Below are 17,618 nucleotides of genomic sequence, written 5' to 3' on the forward strand. Positions count from 1 at the left end.
TAATTAAGGATTTATTGACTTTTAATGCACCTTGTTTCAAAATATGTGCTTTCATGTCCTTTAGATATGATTAATTCATTTATTCACTATAATTACAAGGTCTCATTTCAGTTTTAGTTTGACTCTAGTTTTGTATTTATTCCAGTTTATATGAAAAGGTTCATGTAGTGTGGCTTAAAATTCATCCACAGGAGTAAATCCTCACTGAACATGTTAAAAATACGTTTGAAAAAGTTGTCGGGAGCAGGTGGTGACGTTGAAGGCGAGCGACCGTAGTACTGTAGTTCGTTTATAGCCTAAGTTTAGCTTTTAAGTTCTGGCGCTTTATTTCGGCTTCAAAATTCATAAAAGTTATATTATTTTGTGAAGATTATTTTTATGGACAAAACGTTCAAGTTTCATGAACTATGACTGAACACAGAGCTTATTTTTTGCGAAAATCCAAAAGCCTATGGAAAAATCCTATTGGCTTTTTATTGAGGGAACCAGTGCGATGCTAGCAGCCGATCTGCCTACAAAGTGACGTCATAGTTCCCCCACTCTATACCAAGTACGCAAATTTCGGACTTGCATCCTCGGTAGTCAGACTTCGCAAGTTCGACTCGGGAGTGTGAACTCCCGTGGACGGGATGACGCAAGTCCGGTAATTCTGCAAACAGCATTGTACTTGAAAACGGTCAGCTCGCCTTGGCTACTGCAATTTTTCTCACTGTATTTACAACAAGAAATATGATATCAAACACCACTGCCTCTTTTCATTTCATTTAAACATATTAATAGCCGCAGAAATGTAGTTCAGGGATCGTACATACATTACAATGAAACGAAATATTATATCGAAAAGTAGGCTATTGCCTCTTTTCATTTTCATTTTAACATATAAATAGATTAATAGAAAAAAGACCAAAGATTACCTGATAGATTTACCCAAAACAAATTATATCTTATGTTTAACCACTACAGAGGCATCAGAGCCAGCGGCAAATGTCAGAAGGACTAGCCGAGTTGAGGCTGCTCTCATCGGGAAACATGAGCACTGAGTGCCCGCTGATCGCGTGGAGACCCTGAGAGGAAGACATTGCTACGTGTGAACAACAAACTCCTCCAGACGGCCATTTTGTTTGTTTTGATGAACACGGTTAGAGAGGAAAGTCGCCGGACTTTCCCTTTCCCTTAATTGTATTGAATGGCACTTCAAATCTTATACGTTTAAAACAGTGTTGCCAGATTGGAAATGTCCAAGTATCGTACCAGAAGCTCAAAATTATCGTATTTGGAAGAAAATTATCATAAACGAGTCAAACGTACAGAATACAGCTATTTATCTAGAGTCTAGACCAACAACTTTTTGACACGACCTGCAAATTACCACAATAGATAAATAACTAGGCGTACGTAAGTGGGAAGATCCAAACTCCACCTCTGAGTTGCAGAACAGAAGCCAGCCTGTTGCCAGATGTTGAGGAGGTCCGTTTTCGGTACAGATTTGATGCCATCATGGACCGCAACATAGTGCTCGTTGGCTTAAAAGCAAGGTGCTTAAAGGAACACTCCACTATTTTTGAAAATAGGCTCATTTTCAAGCACCATTTTGACTAGTTCAGTATTGAATCCTGTCAGTATACTATGTGACGGCCTGCATACCTGCTTGCTGTGTGGTTTTGTTTGTTTTTGTGTTTCAGTGGGGTGGGGCTGCAGTCCGAATGCAGATGGAGGACACCTGGGCCCGGAGTCTTTCCTCATAAAAGCTTCCCACTTTTCCCTGTTGGGTGTGTGTGTGGGGAGTTTGTCTCTCCCGCGCACCACCTTTTTATGTTGCTTTTGGCCAGCTTTTTTGTTTAATTATTATTTCGTTTGTTAAATAAATTTATGTTTTGATTCAACCCCTGCTTCCCTCTTTTTTGTCATAATCTTTGAGCCGGGTTATGACAAATGGGGGTTCTTCCGGCTGTTTTTGGTTAGTTTTTGCGCTACGTATTAAGTCGTGCGTTTGTCGCAGTGACGTCACTTGCCCCTAGTGTTGGACCGCGTGGTGCAGGTGTAGGTTGTAAAGAAAGTTTGTGCTGTGATTGTTTGCGTGAACGCGATGTTTGACCGGGGTGCATGAAAATCTAGGTAAGTACTGTAAGTATTCTAAATTAAAGTCATTTTTTTAATAAGGTGCTTCTCTGTTAGGTTTAGTGGCGTTACTCCTTTGGGTTTCGCCTGGTTTGTTTGTGTAGTGTTGCGGTGAAAGTGGACAGAGCAGTTGTCTCGGGGGCACTTCCGTGGGTTTAGGAGAGTCGCCAGTTTCTGGTTGCTTTTCCTTCCCATCGGGTTTTGTGCATAATGGAACCACCATCAGTAGCCGCATGAAGACCAGGGTTGAGTTTTATTTAGGTAGTTTTGGGGTTGAGGTAGTTAGTTAGAGAGGCGCACCTTATTTTTGTGCTTTTAATTGTGGTTGAGATTTCTCACACATGGTTAAAATGTCTATGGTAGAGGAATTTATAACGTCTCCGTCAGAAGCATTATTAGATCTCTGCACAAAAGAGCAGCTTCTTAAAATAGCTGAACATTATGGTATTGATGTCAGCAGTAATATGCTTAAAGAACGACAAAAGTCTATTTTGAGGAGTAATTTAATTGAAAGAGTAGAGAATAGAGAAGGTGCCGCAGCTGGAGTAGGTATGTGTTCACAGTCAACTTTTTTGGGACGCGGTAATTCTGGTTTTGATGTTGTAGGAAATTTGCGACTGGTGCCGAAATTTTGTGAAAAAGATCCAGATTATTTTTTGTACTCTTTGAACGCATTGCTGATGCATGTAATTGGCGGACACGGCCCGTGCGTTGATGCTTCAGACTGTATTAATAGGTAAAGCACAGGAAGCGTATTCGTCTTTAACTGTGGAGGATAGTCGGGATTATGCAAAAGTGAAGGCAGTAGTGTTAAAAGCCTACGAACGTGTCCCAGAATTTTATAGGCAGCAATTTAGAACATGGAAGAAAAGCAGAGTCATCTTGAGTTTGCGTGTGACTTACAAATGCATTTTTCACGCTGGTGTTCTGCTGCCGAGGTCAGTGACTTTGAAGCGTTGTGCAACTTAATTGTTTTGAAACAATTTAAAAATTCTGTTACTAATCGTGTTGCAGTTTATGTTAGTGAGCAAAAAGCACAGACAGCAACTAAAGCAGCAATGCTTGCAGACGATTATGTGTTAACGCACAGAAACATTTTTTGTCAGGATAAGAACCAGTCAAGTTACATTGCACGTGTGTCAAACGTGTGTCTGACGTTTTTGTGCGCCAGACTAAGGGTTTCCAGTCTGAAAATAGCGGTAATGGTTTGCGTGACTCCGATAGATTTTGTCAGTATTGCCATAAACGTGGTCATTGGAAGTCTGACTGTTATATGCTTAAACCTAAGCCAAAAGCTGTTACAGGTGCTTCGGTTAAAGGTACGGGTGTAGCAGTACCTGTGCATTCGTCTGATGTGAGTTCTTCTCTACAAATTAGAAACTCTTGTTCTGCAGTGTTGGACTTTTACCAACCTTTCATTAGAACGTGATTTGTGTCTTTAGTAGGCAGTGATACAAAAGTGCCTGTACAAATTTTGAGGGACACAAAAGCATTTGATTCCTTTATTCTAGCTGAAGTATTGCCTTTTTCCTTGGAGTCCGAATTGGGTAGTTCAGTTCCAGTTCGGGGAATGGGGTTGAATGTTTTGCATGTGCCATTGCATAAGGTGATACTTGATTGTGATTTGTTTCAGGGCGAAGCTGAACTGGCTGTGTGCCCGGCATTGCCGATTGAAGGAGTGGCCGTTATTCTTGGTAACAAACTAGCAGGTGATCGGGTTTGGTCTGATATTTCGCCGTCTGTCGTGGTGGAGCAAAAACTTCCATTAGATCGGGACCTGGATGAAGGCAGGTAGGATTTTTCTGAAGTTTTTACTGCCTGTACAGTAACGTGCGCTATGTCGCGCATAAAAATGAATGCGGATTCTGCTGCACGGTCTAGTTTGGATAAACCTTTGGTGAAATTTTCCTTGCCTTTGTCTGATTTTCCTTTGTCTGTATCTCACAGTGAGCTGGTCTCAGAGCAACAGGCAGATTCCTCTTTATTGGAGTTGTTTCAACTTGTTAAACCCGACACCGAGGTAGAGGATAGTGCCAGTGGATATGTTCTCAGAACTCGCTGTTGGTGAGAAAATGGGTTGATTATAAAGGTAAAATCCTTGGAAACCCTGTTTTTCAGATTGTGTTGCCATCAAAATTTCGTGACTCAGTTCTCAAGGTGGCGCACAATGAGTCTGGTCACTCGGGTGTTAATAAAACGTATGACAGAGTGTTGAGGCATTTCTTTTGGCCTCGTGTTAAAAAGGACGTGTCCGCTTATATTGTCAAGTCACGGGGAAGACGAACCAAACGTTAAAACCTGCTCTGTTGTTTCCTATTCCTGCAGTGAGTCAGCCTTTTTAACATCTTATAGTTGACTGTGTGGGCCCTTTGCCTAGATCGAAGTCTGGTGCAAATTACCTGCTAACAGTGATGTGTCAGAGCACCCGTTATCCGGCGGCATATCCCTTGCGCACTATAACTACCAGGTCTGTGGTTCATGCACTCTCTCAGTTTATTTCAATTTTTGGTATGCCAAAGATTGTTCAATCAGATCAAGGATCTAATTTTTCCTCTCATATGTTCAGTCAGGTTTTAAAACAACTTCGTGTCCGTCATGTCCAAGCCTCTGCCAATCATGCTCAGAGCCAAGGGGTGTTAGAACACTTCCACCAAACGTTAAAATCCCTGTTACAAGCTTATTGCACTAAGCTGGGTAAGGACTGGGAGGAAGGTCTTCCCTGGTTAATGCTTGCAGCTAGAGAAGTTACACAAGAAAGCTTGGGGTTTTCCCCGAATGAGCTTGTGTTTGCGCATAAAGTGCGTGGTCCGTTGGGAGCGTTGGCAGATAATTGGAAGGATGTGGAACCTCCTGTAAACCTGATAGATTTTGTGAATGGGTTTCGACATCGCCTTTTTACGGCTGGGATGCTAGCGAAAGAAAAACTGGCGTTGTCTCAGGAAAAAATGAAATCGTGGTATGACAGGCGTGCTGAGCGACGCATGTTTAGTCCAGGTGACCAGGTAATGGCTTTATTTCCCGTGGTTAGTTCTCCTTTTCAGGCGAAGTTTGCAGGCCCCTGTATGGTTGTGAAGCAGGTGTCTGAACAAAACTATATAATTTCAATGCCTGAACGTAGAAAGAGCACACAGCTTTGTCACGTTAATCTTTTAAAACTTTATTTTGCTTGTGCGCTTCAGTCTTCTGAGAGTAACGATCATTCTACTGTAGATCACGCTTATGCGGCATGTGTCGCTGATCCAGCTCCAGTTAAATCTGATTATATAGACATTGAAAATGCATTGGATGAGGTAGAACAAATGTCTATAGATTGTTTTAAAAACTCACAGATTTTGGCTAACTTGGGAAAATTGTTTGCTCATTTGCCAGCGGAGTTTTTCTTGCTGGGCTTCTCCCTGCCTACTCGTCCCTAAGTCGGACAGCACTATGCGTTTTTGTACCGATTTTCGTAAAGTTAATTTTGTCACAAAACCAGATTCGTTTCCCCTTCGGAGAATGGATGACTGCATTGATCAGGTGGGACCTGCGAAGTTTGTCAGTAAATTTGACCTTCTTAAAGGTTACTGGCAGGTCCCATTGTCTAACCGTGCTCGTGAGATTGCTGCGTTCATTACCCCAAAAGGGTTGTATTCTTATAAGGTTATGCTGTTCGGGCTTCGAAACTCACCTGCGTCCTTTCAGCGTCTCATGAATCGCGTTATAGGTGATATGCAGGGCTGTGCTGTGTATCTTGACGATGTAGTCATTTATTCAGACAACTGGGATGTTCACTTGGAACGTATGCAGGAACTTTTCACACATTTGGCGGAGGCAAGGCTCACGGTCAACCTCGCAAAGCGTGAGTTTGCGAGGGCGACCGTGACCTATCTGGGCCGTGTAGTCGGGCAAGGGCAGGTGCGTCCAGTTAATGCGAAAATTCGGGCGGTGGAGCAGTTACCAATTCCAACAACTAAAAAAGAGTTGATGCGCTTTTTAGGCCTCGTAGGGCATTACAGAGCATTTTGTAGACATTTTTCTAGTGTTGTGGCGCCTCTCACTGATTTGTTGAGGGGTAAAGTTAAGTTCGTTTGGTCTCCTCTTTGTCAAAGTGCCTTTCAGCACGTTAAAACGCTTCTTTGTACGGCTCCTGTTTTGGTGGCCCACGCTTAGATAGATCATTCAAATTGTATGTGGATGTGAGCCAGGTTGGTGCTGGGGCAGTCCTCATGCAGGAGGATGACCTTGGCGTTGAGAGGCCAGTTAGTTTCTTTTCAAAAAAGTTCAATCTTTGTCAGCTGAATTATTCAGTGATCGAAAAAGAGACTTTGGCTTTGATTATGGCTCTAAAACATTTTGATGTTTATGTCAGTGGCAGTGCTCCTGTGGTGGTCTTTACTGACCATAATCCCCTTACCTTCTTAAACTCCTTGCAGTGTCCGAACCAAAGATTGATTCGGTGGTTATTATTTTTGCAGTCTTATTGCTTGGATGTTCGCTATGTGAAGGGAGTTGACAACGTGATTGCAGATGCGCTGTCTAGAGCGCCTCTAGTGTAACCGTTTTTGTCCTCTGTGTATCCTGCCTCTTCTGGATTCTTAAATTGTTTCCCAGGTGCACCGGTTGCTGAACCAGAAGTAGGATTGGGAGATGTTGAGGGTCGGAACAGTGGTGGTTAAGGTTAAGTAGCTTCTTCCTTTTACATAGGGTAAGTGGGGTGTTTGAATGTTTGTAATGGTTGTAATTGTTTTGAGTTTAGTTTGAGTGTTTTGTAAGTTGTTTGTTGTTGCTGGGTTTTCCCTTTGGGACCCCGTTCTTATGGGGAGGAGTGTGACGGCCTGCATACCTGCCTGCTGTGTGGTTTTGTTTGTTTTTGTGTTTCAGTGGGGCGGGCTGCAATCCGAATGCAGATGGAGGACACCTGGGCCCGGAGTCTTTCCTCATTATAAAAGCTTCCCACTTTTCCCTGTTGGGTGTGTGTGGGGGGAGTTTGTCTCTCCTGCGCACCACCTTTTTATGTTGCTTTTGGCCGGCGTTTGTGTTTAATTATTATTTCGTTTGTTAAATAAATTTGTTATGTTTTGATTCAACCCCTGCTTCCCTCTTTTTTTGTCTTAATCTTTGAGCCGGGTTATGACAGCTATAATACACAGTTTAATCTTGACTTTCAGTTTTTATTACTGTGTGTTTATTGGCGTGATGGTTTGGCCAAAATAGTTTCGTCAGTGGGTGAAAAACATGAACAAACTGAACAAAATCTTAAATTTGTTCTTAAACAAGCTTTTCAAAAGAATTTGGTTTAACTGTATAATCTGTATAAGTATGGAGTTGCTTTGCTTTTTTCTGAACTGGTGTAATAAATGTTTATGTTTTATTATCTGTTGCCTGTGTTGTTACTGTTGTCATATTGTGTGTGATTATAATTTAAAAACCCATTTTTTTGAATAAAACAGTCCAACATGTTTATTGATATATTACCTGATATATAATTATATTTATGTATGACCTACTGTATAAACAATCGTTTCAGAGTAATTTGTTGTAGCCACTTACCCTGTAACTACATCATGGCCAAATAACTTTTTGGTGATAGCGGTGTTATGAAGTTGCTGGTGTGAAGTTGCTGAGATCGACGAATAAGCTAGTAGACTCGTGAATTATAAATCATAGCAGAAACTCATTAACTCATTTCACTAGATGTCCAGTTTTCAGTAATCTCCATCATGTATCCTTTAATAATAGAATGATTAAAAAATACCTAGGACTATAATAAAATATCAATATAAAATTATAAAAAGTATATTGTCTTTCTTAATCACTCCCGAACATAAGAATGTTGTTTAGGCCATATATGCCACGTAATATTAGAATAGGTTAGAATAACTTTTAGTTTAAAAAAACTTACAGTATAAATGATTTGTAATTTTACAGGTTATTACCCCTTTATTCCCCAAACGTTGCATATTATTCCCCTACCTACACGGAGGTACTGAATAGGTACACTATAATTACAAAAAAGTTACGCTGTAACTTCAGTTTACTTACGCAGTTCTTTGCAGGTTGAAATCTGGTTGTTACCCCCTTATTACCCAAACGTAACACGTTGTTCCCTTATACCTACATGTACGTTCTTTATAGGTACACTATAATTACAGAAATGTACACCGTAAATTTTGTATACTTACATAGTTCTTTGCGGGTTGTAATCTAAAGCGTTACCCAGAACGCTGTTAAGAACTAATTCATGTACGTACGAACATGTTGTGAATTAGAGATTTTTCATGAGAAGTTCTCCTGTGTGTACAAATACGAAATAATCCATGCAATTATTAGTGAATGAGACCCACTGTCTAAACTTTAGTTGTGTTTAAGTGCTGTGATATCTTCTCTGAGCAGTTATCGCAGTATGGAGAGATGACCACTGTCTTTCTCGGGAAAAAGCCATCAATAATCCTCAATACAATCGAACTTGCGAAGGAAGCCCTTGTCCAAAATGCTTCATCTTTTTCAGGAAGGCCACCATTACCACTTCTAATCTGGGTCACTGAAGGATATGGTCAGTAATACATTGTTCTGAAAATGAATTGGTGTTTTAGGGTATATTAGTGCATTCAAATTTCAATAGGGGTTTTCACACCGGAACTCCATTTGGGGGAACTAAATTAGCTCCTACTTCAGAGTAGGGTCTAAAACAGTTCTATAGGAACTACCAGTGATGTAAGTGTACGCTGATTGGCCAAATGCTTACGAAACACCAGCTACCCAGTATTTTTAAAAAGCCATGTAAAATATTTACTCCACGAATGTGAAAAACAGCGATAACGGCATTTAGCTACCTGTTGTCTGCAGCGTTGTGCTGTTTTCTCAGCCTCGATGATATGTGACACTGCAAGTTGTCATAGGAGATTTAGTCAGATTTTCATGCTCTTTCAATCGCATATTGTGCATTTACATACCATCTCTGTTATGACATAACCCACGACAAACAACAAAAACAGCGCTCACCGCATCCTCCATTCACCGGCTGTTGACGTTTGTAAATGCCCACATAAAGACATCACTGTCGGCCGTTTCAGAGTTACTTCTGCCGGTTCGAATGCAACCAGGAAAATGGCCCGAGGGAAAAATTGGTTCTCTAGGAACCACCATGCCGGCTAGTTCCTAGAACTGAGTTCTTAGAACTACGCGGTGCGAAAGCCCCTATTATGTCAGACAATGCTGGAACATGAAACTAAAAGCAGCTTCTTTCATGGCTTTTGGTATCTTGTTGAAGATGGTCTTGATCACTTGAGCAACCAGCCAGTGAAGTTGGAGTTTTGATCTTGATGTCTTCAGAAATCTTTAAAGACCGTGTAAATGTGGTCTTGGTCTGGATTTGGGTCTCAAGCAGTCTTCTGTGAGTCTAAATCTGAGATTCTGCCAGCCAGTGGGGCCAAGGTCAACTTGGTAGACCTGGGTAGTCAAGATGTTTAGGGCTATGCATCCATTTTAGTTGTCTGTCTTTGTTCAACTCGTCTATGTATATTCTGTTAACTCTGAAGGTCTGTTCTCTCATATTAAGGTATCGTAATGGCCACATTTGGTCACTCCTGGAGGCAGCAGAGACGGTTTGCTCTGCACACGCTCAGGAACTTTGGCCTGGGGAAGAAGTCTGTGGAGGAACGTGTGACAGAGGAAAGCAGTTACCTGGTTCCTGAAATGCTCAAATCAGAAGGTTATTGAGAATTTTAGTCTCTGTTTGAACAATTTTTAATGTTCAGAGGTGCAGTAGACTCTCAATGACATATCCTACCTCATCCTGTTGAGTCAGAGTTAGAAAAAACTTAAAATGAAGTAATGAGAAGAACGTTGCCCAGCGTAGCGAAGTACAGTTTTTCGTTAGAAATGTACTTGAGTTAAAGGAAATGTACCCATCTTTAAATCTACTTTTAAAAGTAAACATTTTCTAAAAACAATTCAAGTAAATGTAGTTTGTTACTACCCACCTCTGTATTTATTATTTTTGCTCAGTATTTAGGTTGGCTTCAAATGCCATTAAACCAGATCTGTTTTTTTTCAGAAAGCCAGATGTAATGTCAATTTAAATTCATTTACTTGGCAAGATTCTCTTCAAAGCATTAAAACAGCACTTGCCAGAGACTGACACATGGTTTTCTTTGTTGAAGGCAAGCCTTTCGACCCCCAACATGCAATACAGAATGCAGTATCCAACATTATCTGTTCCATTGTGTTTGGGGATCGTTTCGACTATGATAACAAGCGCTTCGCATACCTTCTGGAAATTGCGAAAGAGAGCATCATTCAGTCGGGGTCACTTATTGGACAGGTATGAACAAGTACTAAATATTTTAGCTTACGACTATCCCAGTATCCAACTGGATCAGGAGGTCGATCATGTTCAATAAGGCTGTAGGCAATTACTTGACCAGGGATGTCCAGTCCTGCTCCTGGAGGTCCACCTTCCTAAAGAGTTTAATTAAAACTCTTAAACTTACTTGAAAAGGCTAATCAATCTGGTGTTTAAGAGCCAGTTGAAGCTAAACTCTGCAGGAAGGTTGAATTCCAGGAGCAGGACTGGAGACTCCTGCAGTTGATGCAGCATAGTTATATGTAGCCATTTTCTTTTCCAGGTGTTTAACTTGCTTCCCATCATCAAACATTTCCCAGGGCCACACCAGAACGCAGAAGAGTTGAAAGCTTTCATCAGGGAAGCAGTCAAAACGCACAGAGAAACTCTGGATCCAGACAGTCCACGGGACTTTATTGATGCCTACCTGCTAGAGATTGAGAAAGTGAGATCATCATGAACAACCGCTCTAGAAACAGAATTTTCCACTCTTTGATGGTAGTTAGTGGGAGCTTCATTCCCAGTCCTAACTCTGAGTTGTTCACTGAAATTTTGTTTCAGGACCAACAATATTCCAGGGGTGAAATCACAGTAAGCTGCTAGGGAACTAGATATGGTTGGTTAAACTGAAATGCCTTTTTTTTTCTTGGAGCAGCAAAAGTCCAACGAGGACTCCACATTTCATGAGAATAACATGGTAATGTCAGTATCTGACCTTTTCCTGGCTGGAGCCGACACCACAGCGACCACCATCAGATGGGGCCTGATCTTCTTGACTCAAAACCCAGATGTACATAGTTGTATCCGTTATTCACTGAAAATCCCATTCTTCACAAATATCAAATCTCATTTATACAATATTTCCACATTCATGTAACTATTGATTTTGAGTCATACAACCAATGACATTTAGTCTCATTGACGTCAAACTTGGACTGACATCTCAATATGCTCAAATGCGTATCTTAACAGTTGCCAGTTCATGGCTTTCCTGTTGGTCTTTTGTAGCTTTGAAGAATTCGGTACTATAATATTATTTTCATTTCCCACAACTATTGTTGCAAAGCTATAGCATGTACAATTTGTGGAATTACTAAGTTAGAATAAATTGTGAAATCTGTAAATGCAACTAGGTTGATACAGTTTGTACCAAACAGATAGTCCCGTCCCAAACGCACCATTGGTTGAGCTAGAAGAGCAAGGTTTTGAAAGCAGTGCCAACTTTTCAGGAAGTCAGCCTTCCAGTGGCTTACTTTTTCTAGTATTTTAATATTGAAAAAACTTTACTCATCAGCTTTCTGTTCATTACAGAGCAATGTCATGAGGAGATTGTTCGAGTGCTGGGTTACGACCGCTTGCCCAGCATGGATGACCGTGACAAACTACCTTACACATATGCCACTGTTCACGAGATTCAGCGTTGTGCCAATATTGCACCCTCTGGCGTCTTACATGAAACGACTCAGCCCACAAAACTACGAGGATACGACATTCCCAAAGTAATGAATGGAGCATAGCTGTGTTGTGTTTCTTGATTGAAATTGTTTTGCTAACACATGTTGTCTTTCTAGGGCACTGCGATATTTGCTAGCTTAACAGCAATTTTAACTGATAAGGAGCACTGGAAGTACCCAGACACTTTTAACCCAGAGAATTTCTTAGATGATAATGGACATTTCTTCAAACCAGAGTCTTTCCTCCCTTTCTCCTTGGGTGAGTCACCTTTGAGTTTGACTATGACTTGAGTAGACCTAGAGCAAACACAAGTAGGTTGATACGATTGTTGTTTATCTCCAATTATCAGGTCCGAGGGTGTGTCTTGGTGAGACCCTAGCTAAGATGGAGCTCTTCCTTTTCGTCACTTCTCTCTTACAGCGGATTCGTTTCTCCTGGCCACCTGGTGCGAAGTGGCCAGACATGAATGGGATTGTCAGTTTGGTTCGCTCTCCTGAGCCATTCAACATTATCTGCCACAGCCGAGGATCCAAAGAGTGATCCATCAGTACACTTTCCAACATTTACATGAGTTTTCAAAGTTTCCATCAGTTTATAGATATAGCTCTGCAAATGGATGTTAATAGTTTTAGCCCTGAAAGATTATATTCTAGTTTAATAGATACTGTTTTGAAGAAAAGATGTTGTACTTATTGTTGTAAAGTGTAGAATCTGCTGTAATACCACTGTAAATTGTAAAGCTTTTTTCTCTCATGATGTAATCTTTCATATGACTGCTTATATTACAACAGTCAGGCCTATACTGGTGCAAACCAGATTTATATCTTGCAGTTATGGCTCAAATTCACATGGAGCCGCAACACATCCTGTTTGGGTGCATGTTTGAAATTGTTAAACTGGTCGAGTTAATGTATTTACAGTATGTGCTATATGTGTGCTATATTAAAATCGAAGTTTTCATGTAATACAGATCCTTTTTGACAATATTTTATAAAACCTTCAGTATATTGTATGCATGCAAATATAAAAAGTAAATATACTCTAAAGAATAAGTAAATAGAATAAGGCATGGGTGGAGTGGGAAATCGCCATTTTGCTGTCATTTCACTGTCACCTTTACACCCCTTTCCAGACCTCTTGCATAACTATGCAACTTGCAAAAAACTGAACCGGCACATCAAACTCCCACTCCCCCTTTCACTCTGTCTTTATAATGCTCACCGTCGTCTGCTGCTCATGTTTGTCTTGAAATTAATCTGTCATCATGTGGACAACTCTCATGAAGTTAGACCTGGCCTCTGTGGGCCTGGCTCTGTCTCTGGGCTTTATTTTTGTGGTTTTGTTTGAGACCTTTAGGATTAATTCCTACAGAGGTCAAACTCCACCTGGTCCCAGACCGATGCCTTTTGTGGGAACCATACCATATTTTTTAAAGAACCCAATGGAGTTCATAAGATCGGTGAGTGTTTGCTTTGAGTACAGAGGCTTCGCTTTTGTTGAAAGGTGTCTTATGTTCACCTTATTCTGTAAAATGTACGTGTTGACTTCATTCACAGGTATGATAATGTGTTGTGTTGAAGTGCTGTGATATCTTTTCTGAGCAGTTATCTCAGTATGGAGAGATGACCACTGTGTATCTTGGAAGAAAGCCAGCAATACTCCTCAATACAGTCGAACTTGCAAAGGAAGCCCTGGTCCAAAATGCTTTATCTTTTTCAGGAAGGCCTCCAATACCAATTCTAATCTGGGTCACTAATGGATATGGTCAGTAATGCATTGTGCTGAAAATGAATTGGTGTTGTAGGGTATATTAGTACATCCAAATTTCAATCAAATAGAAAAAGCAAATTAATTGCAAATTTGTTGATAGATTCTGTAACTAATGGCTCTCCATTATCAAGTAGATATTATGGCAGACCATGCTGGAATGTAAAACTAAAAGCAGCTTCTTGCATGGTTTTTGGTATCTAGTTAAAGATGGTCTTGATCAAGTCTCAAGCTGTCTACTTCAACTCTAAATCTAAGATTCTGCCAGCCAATTTAGGGCTATGCATCCATTTAAGTTGTCTGTCTTTCTTTGTTCAACTCGTCTATGTATATTCTGTTAACTCTGAAGGTCTGTTCTCTCATATTAAGGTATTGCAATGGCCACATTTGGTCACTCCTGGAGGCAGCAGAGACGGTTTGCTCTGCACACGCTCAGGAACTTTGGCCTGGGGAAGAAGTCTGTGGAGGAATGTGTGACAGAGGAAAGCAGTTACCTGGTTCCCTCAAATCAGAAGGTTATTGAGAATTTCAGTCTCTGTTTGAACGTTTTCAAAGTTCAGAGGTGCTGTAGACTCTCAATCATGTGCACACCTTGTCCTTTTGAGTCAGAGTTAGAAACAAACTTTAAACATGCCACTTCACGCCTCTCTTTGAATACTGCATTCATAAGCTCAAAAGAAACATGTCCACTTCATCAAATGCTGTTTATGTTCTCTGTGTTCTTAAATTTCCTGGTACGAATGAGAAACCGCTTCAGATGTTTCAGTGTGTGCAGGAAACTGAACAAATTATTCAAACGGAGTTGCTAACCAGTTTTTCCAACTTGCTTGATCAAGAACAGAATCGACTCAAAAGAGTGATTTATTTGTGAATGGGGCAACGCTCATGCCCCATAAAAATGAGACAGTGCATGCTTGGAATTAACTATGCATTTCTTAACATGTACTGGTTTCAAATGAAGTAACGAAAGGAACGTCACCCAGTGTATCAAAGTACAGTTTTTCGTTAGAAGTGTACTCGAGTTAAAGTAAAAGTACCCACCTTTAAATCTACGCTTAAAAGTACAAATTTTACAAAAATGTCTTCTAGTAAATGTAGTTTGTTACTACCCACCTCTGTTTGTATTATTATTGCTTAAATTTAGGTTAGCTTCAAATGCCATTAAACCAGGATCTATTTTTATTCAGAAAGCCAGCTGTAATGTCAATTTAAATTTATTTACTTGTCAAGATTCTCTTTAAAGTATTAAAACAGTACTTGCCAGAGACTAACATATGGTTTTCTTTGTTGAAGGCAAGCCGTTCGACCCACAACATGCAATACAGAATGCAGTATCCAACATTATCTGTTCCATTGTGTTTGGGGATCGTTTCGACTATGATAACAAGTGCTTTGCATACCTTCTGGAAATTGTGAAGGAGAACATTATTCAGTCAGGGTCACTTACTGGACAGGTATGAACAACAAGTACTACATATGTTTTTAGCTTAAGACTATCCTAGTATAAAACTGTATCAGGAGGTCGATCATGTTCACTGTTTCTATTCCCACAGATTGTTGACACATTGAGTTAAACTCTACTAAACTCTACCAATAAGGTTGTAGGCAGTTACTTGACCAGGGATGTCCAGTCCTGCTCCTGGAGGTCCACCTTCCTAAAGAGTTTAACTAAAACTTTTAAACTTACTTGAAAAGGCTAATCAATCTGGTATTTAAGAGCCAGTTGAAGCTAAAGTCTGCAGGAAGGTGGAATACCAGGAGCAGGACTGGAGACTCCTGCAGTTGATGCAGCATAGTTATATGTAGCCATTTTATTTTCCAGGTGTTTAACTTGCTTCCCATCATCAAACATTTCCCAGGGCCACACCAGAAAATTTACCAGAATGCAGAAGATTTAAAAGCTTTCATCAGGAAAGCAGTCAAAACGCACAGAGAAACTCTGGATCCAGACAGTCCACGGGACTTTATTGATGCCTACCTGCTAGAGATTGAGAAAGTGAGATCATCATGAACAACCGCTCTAGAAACAGTATTATCCACTATTTGATAGTTGGTGGGAGCTTCATTCCCAATTTTATCCCTGATTGGTTGATTGGAATTTTGTTACAGGACCAATAGTATTTTACAAGGTGAAATCACAGTAAGCAGTTAGGGAACTAGATATGGTTGTTTAAACTGAAATGTCTTTTTTTCTTCATGGAGCAGCAAAAATCCAACGAGGACTCCACATTTCATGAGAATAACATGGTAATGTCAGTATCTGACCTTTTCCTGGCTGGAACCGACACCACAGCGACCACCATCAGATGGGGCCTCATCTTCTTGACTCAAAACCCAGATGTACAAGGTACTTAGGCTGAAGATTATCAGCATTCTGTAGCTCAAACAGTAGATCATGGTCCTAGGAAATGCCAAGTTGATGGGATTGATTCCCAAGTAATAAGTCTACATGAATTGATAATGTGTATCTTGTAAGTTCTGTATGCTGCTTTGGACAGAAACTACTGCCAAGTCTGGAAATGTAGTTATAAAATTGATTAGGTGATAAAGTGTTCCGTTCTTTTGCATATAGTTCAAGGGTTAGTTCACCTAAAAGTGAGAATTCTGTCTTCTATCAAAGGTAATAGCTTTGTGTGAGGAACAGACCTAGTTTTATCTGTTATTCACTGAAAATCCCCTCCTCCACAGCTCTCAAATCTCATTTGTACAGTATTTCCACATATCCATGTAACTATTGATTCTGAGATGCACAAAACTACGAGGATTCGACATTCCCAAGGTAATGAATGGATGTTTGTTGTTTCTTGATTGAAATTGTTTTGCTAACAAATGTTGTTTTTCTAGGGCACTGTGATATATACCAACTTAACGGCAATTTTAACTGATAAGGAGCACTGGAAGTACCCAGACACTTTTAACCCAGAGAATTTCTTAGATGATAATGGACATTTCTTCAAACCAGAGTCTTTCCTCCCTTTCTCCTTGGGTGAGTCACCTTTAACTGTGACTTCAGTAGACAAAAACCAAACACTGCATTTATACGATTGTGTTTTATCTCCATTTATCAGGTCCGAGGGTGTGTCTCGGTGAGATCCTTGCTAAGACGGAGCTCTTCCTCTTCATCACTTCTCTCTTACAGCGGATTCGTTTCTCCTGGCCACCTGGTGCGAAGTGGCCAGACATGAATGGGATTGTCAGTGTTGTCCGCTCTGCTGAGCCATTCGACATCACCTGCCACAGCAGAGGATCCACAGAGTGACCATCAGTACACTTTCCAAAATTTACAGACATGAATGGGATTGTCAGTGTTGTCCGCTCTGCTGAGCCATTCGACATCATCTGCCACAGCAGAGGATCCACAGAGTGACCATCAGTACACTTTCCAAAATTTACACCAATTTCCATAGATGTTTTAACTATAGCTGTCAAAATTAATGTTAACTATGTGATTCTTTTTTTTTTCCAGTTTAATGCATTAGAAATATTTAACACAAGCATCCATTTTTTCCTGGCATACTTTGACCAGCCCGGGGTCGTCACATGTGGTTGCCGCACGCTCGCTCCTTCGCCGAATCCGCCGGCCGTGCCATTCTCAAGCCCGCCGTGTGTGACGCTGTGTAACGCATTTTATGGAAGTCTGTTTCCTGAACCTGCAAAGTAGCATACAATGGGTCTGTGCTCAAAGGCTGTTCTATAAAGTGGGGCAGTTCCAACTTTGCAAGGACAGTCTGGCGCTTTGCAAGTACATTTTTTATATTTAAAGAATTTGCCACTGATGATTCAAACGCGAGTAGCGCTTGTTGTTTGTCGTTTCTCCGATCACAAATGCAGACATGGTTTTATGTTTACGCAGCGCGATACGCAACGCAACGCGTAAAAACACAGTATAAGTCATTATAATCAGTAATTATGTCCCCACTGGATGCAACAAATGCCTCGTTTGTAATGGGTTTTA

At 40.6% G+C, this 17,618-nt stretch overlaps 2 pseudogenes; both read left to right on the top strand.

Annotated features, from left to right (window-relative positions):
• The window catches only part of LOC107757398 (cytochrome P450 2B19-like), a 15,075-nt pseudogene extending 2,601 nt beyond the window's left edge, over window positions 1–12,474 (top strand).
• Window positions 12,475–13,160: 686 nt separating this feature from the next.
• Window positions 13,161–16,922, top strand: LOC107757397 (cytochrome P450 2B4-like; annotated as a pseudogene).
• Window positions 16,923–17,618: the final 696 nt, after the last annotated feature.

Source organism: Sinocyclocheilus rhinocerous, unplaced genomic scaffold (assembly GCF_001515625.1).
Source record: "Sinocyclocheilus rhinocerous isolate Xijiao unplaced genomic scaffold, SAMN03320098_v1.1 scaffold3248, whole genome shotgun sequence".
Lineage (NCBI taxonomy): Eukaryota > Metazoa > Chordata > Actinopteri > Cypriniformes > Cyprinidae > Sinocyclocheilus > Sinocyclocheilus rhinocerous.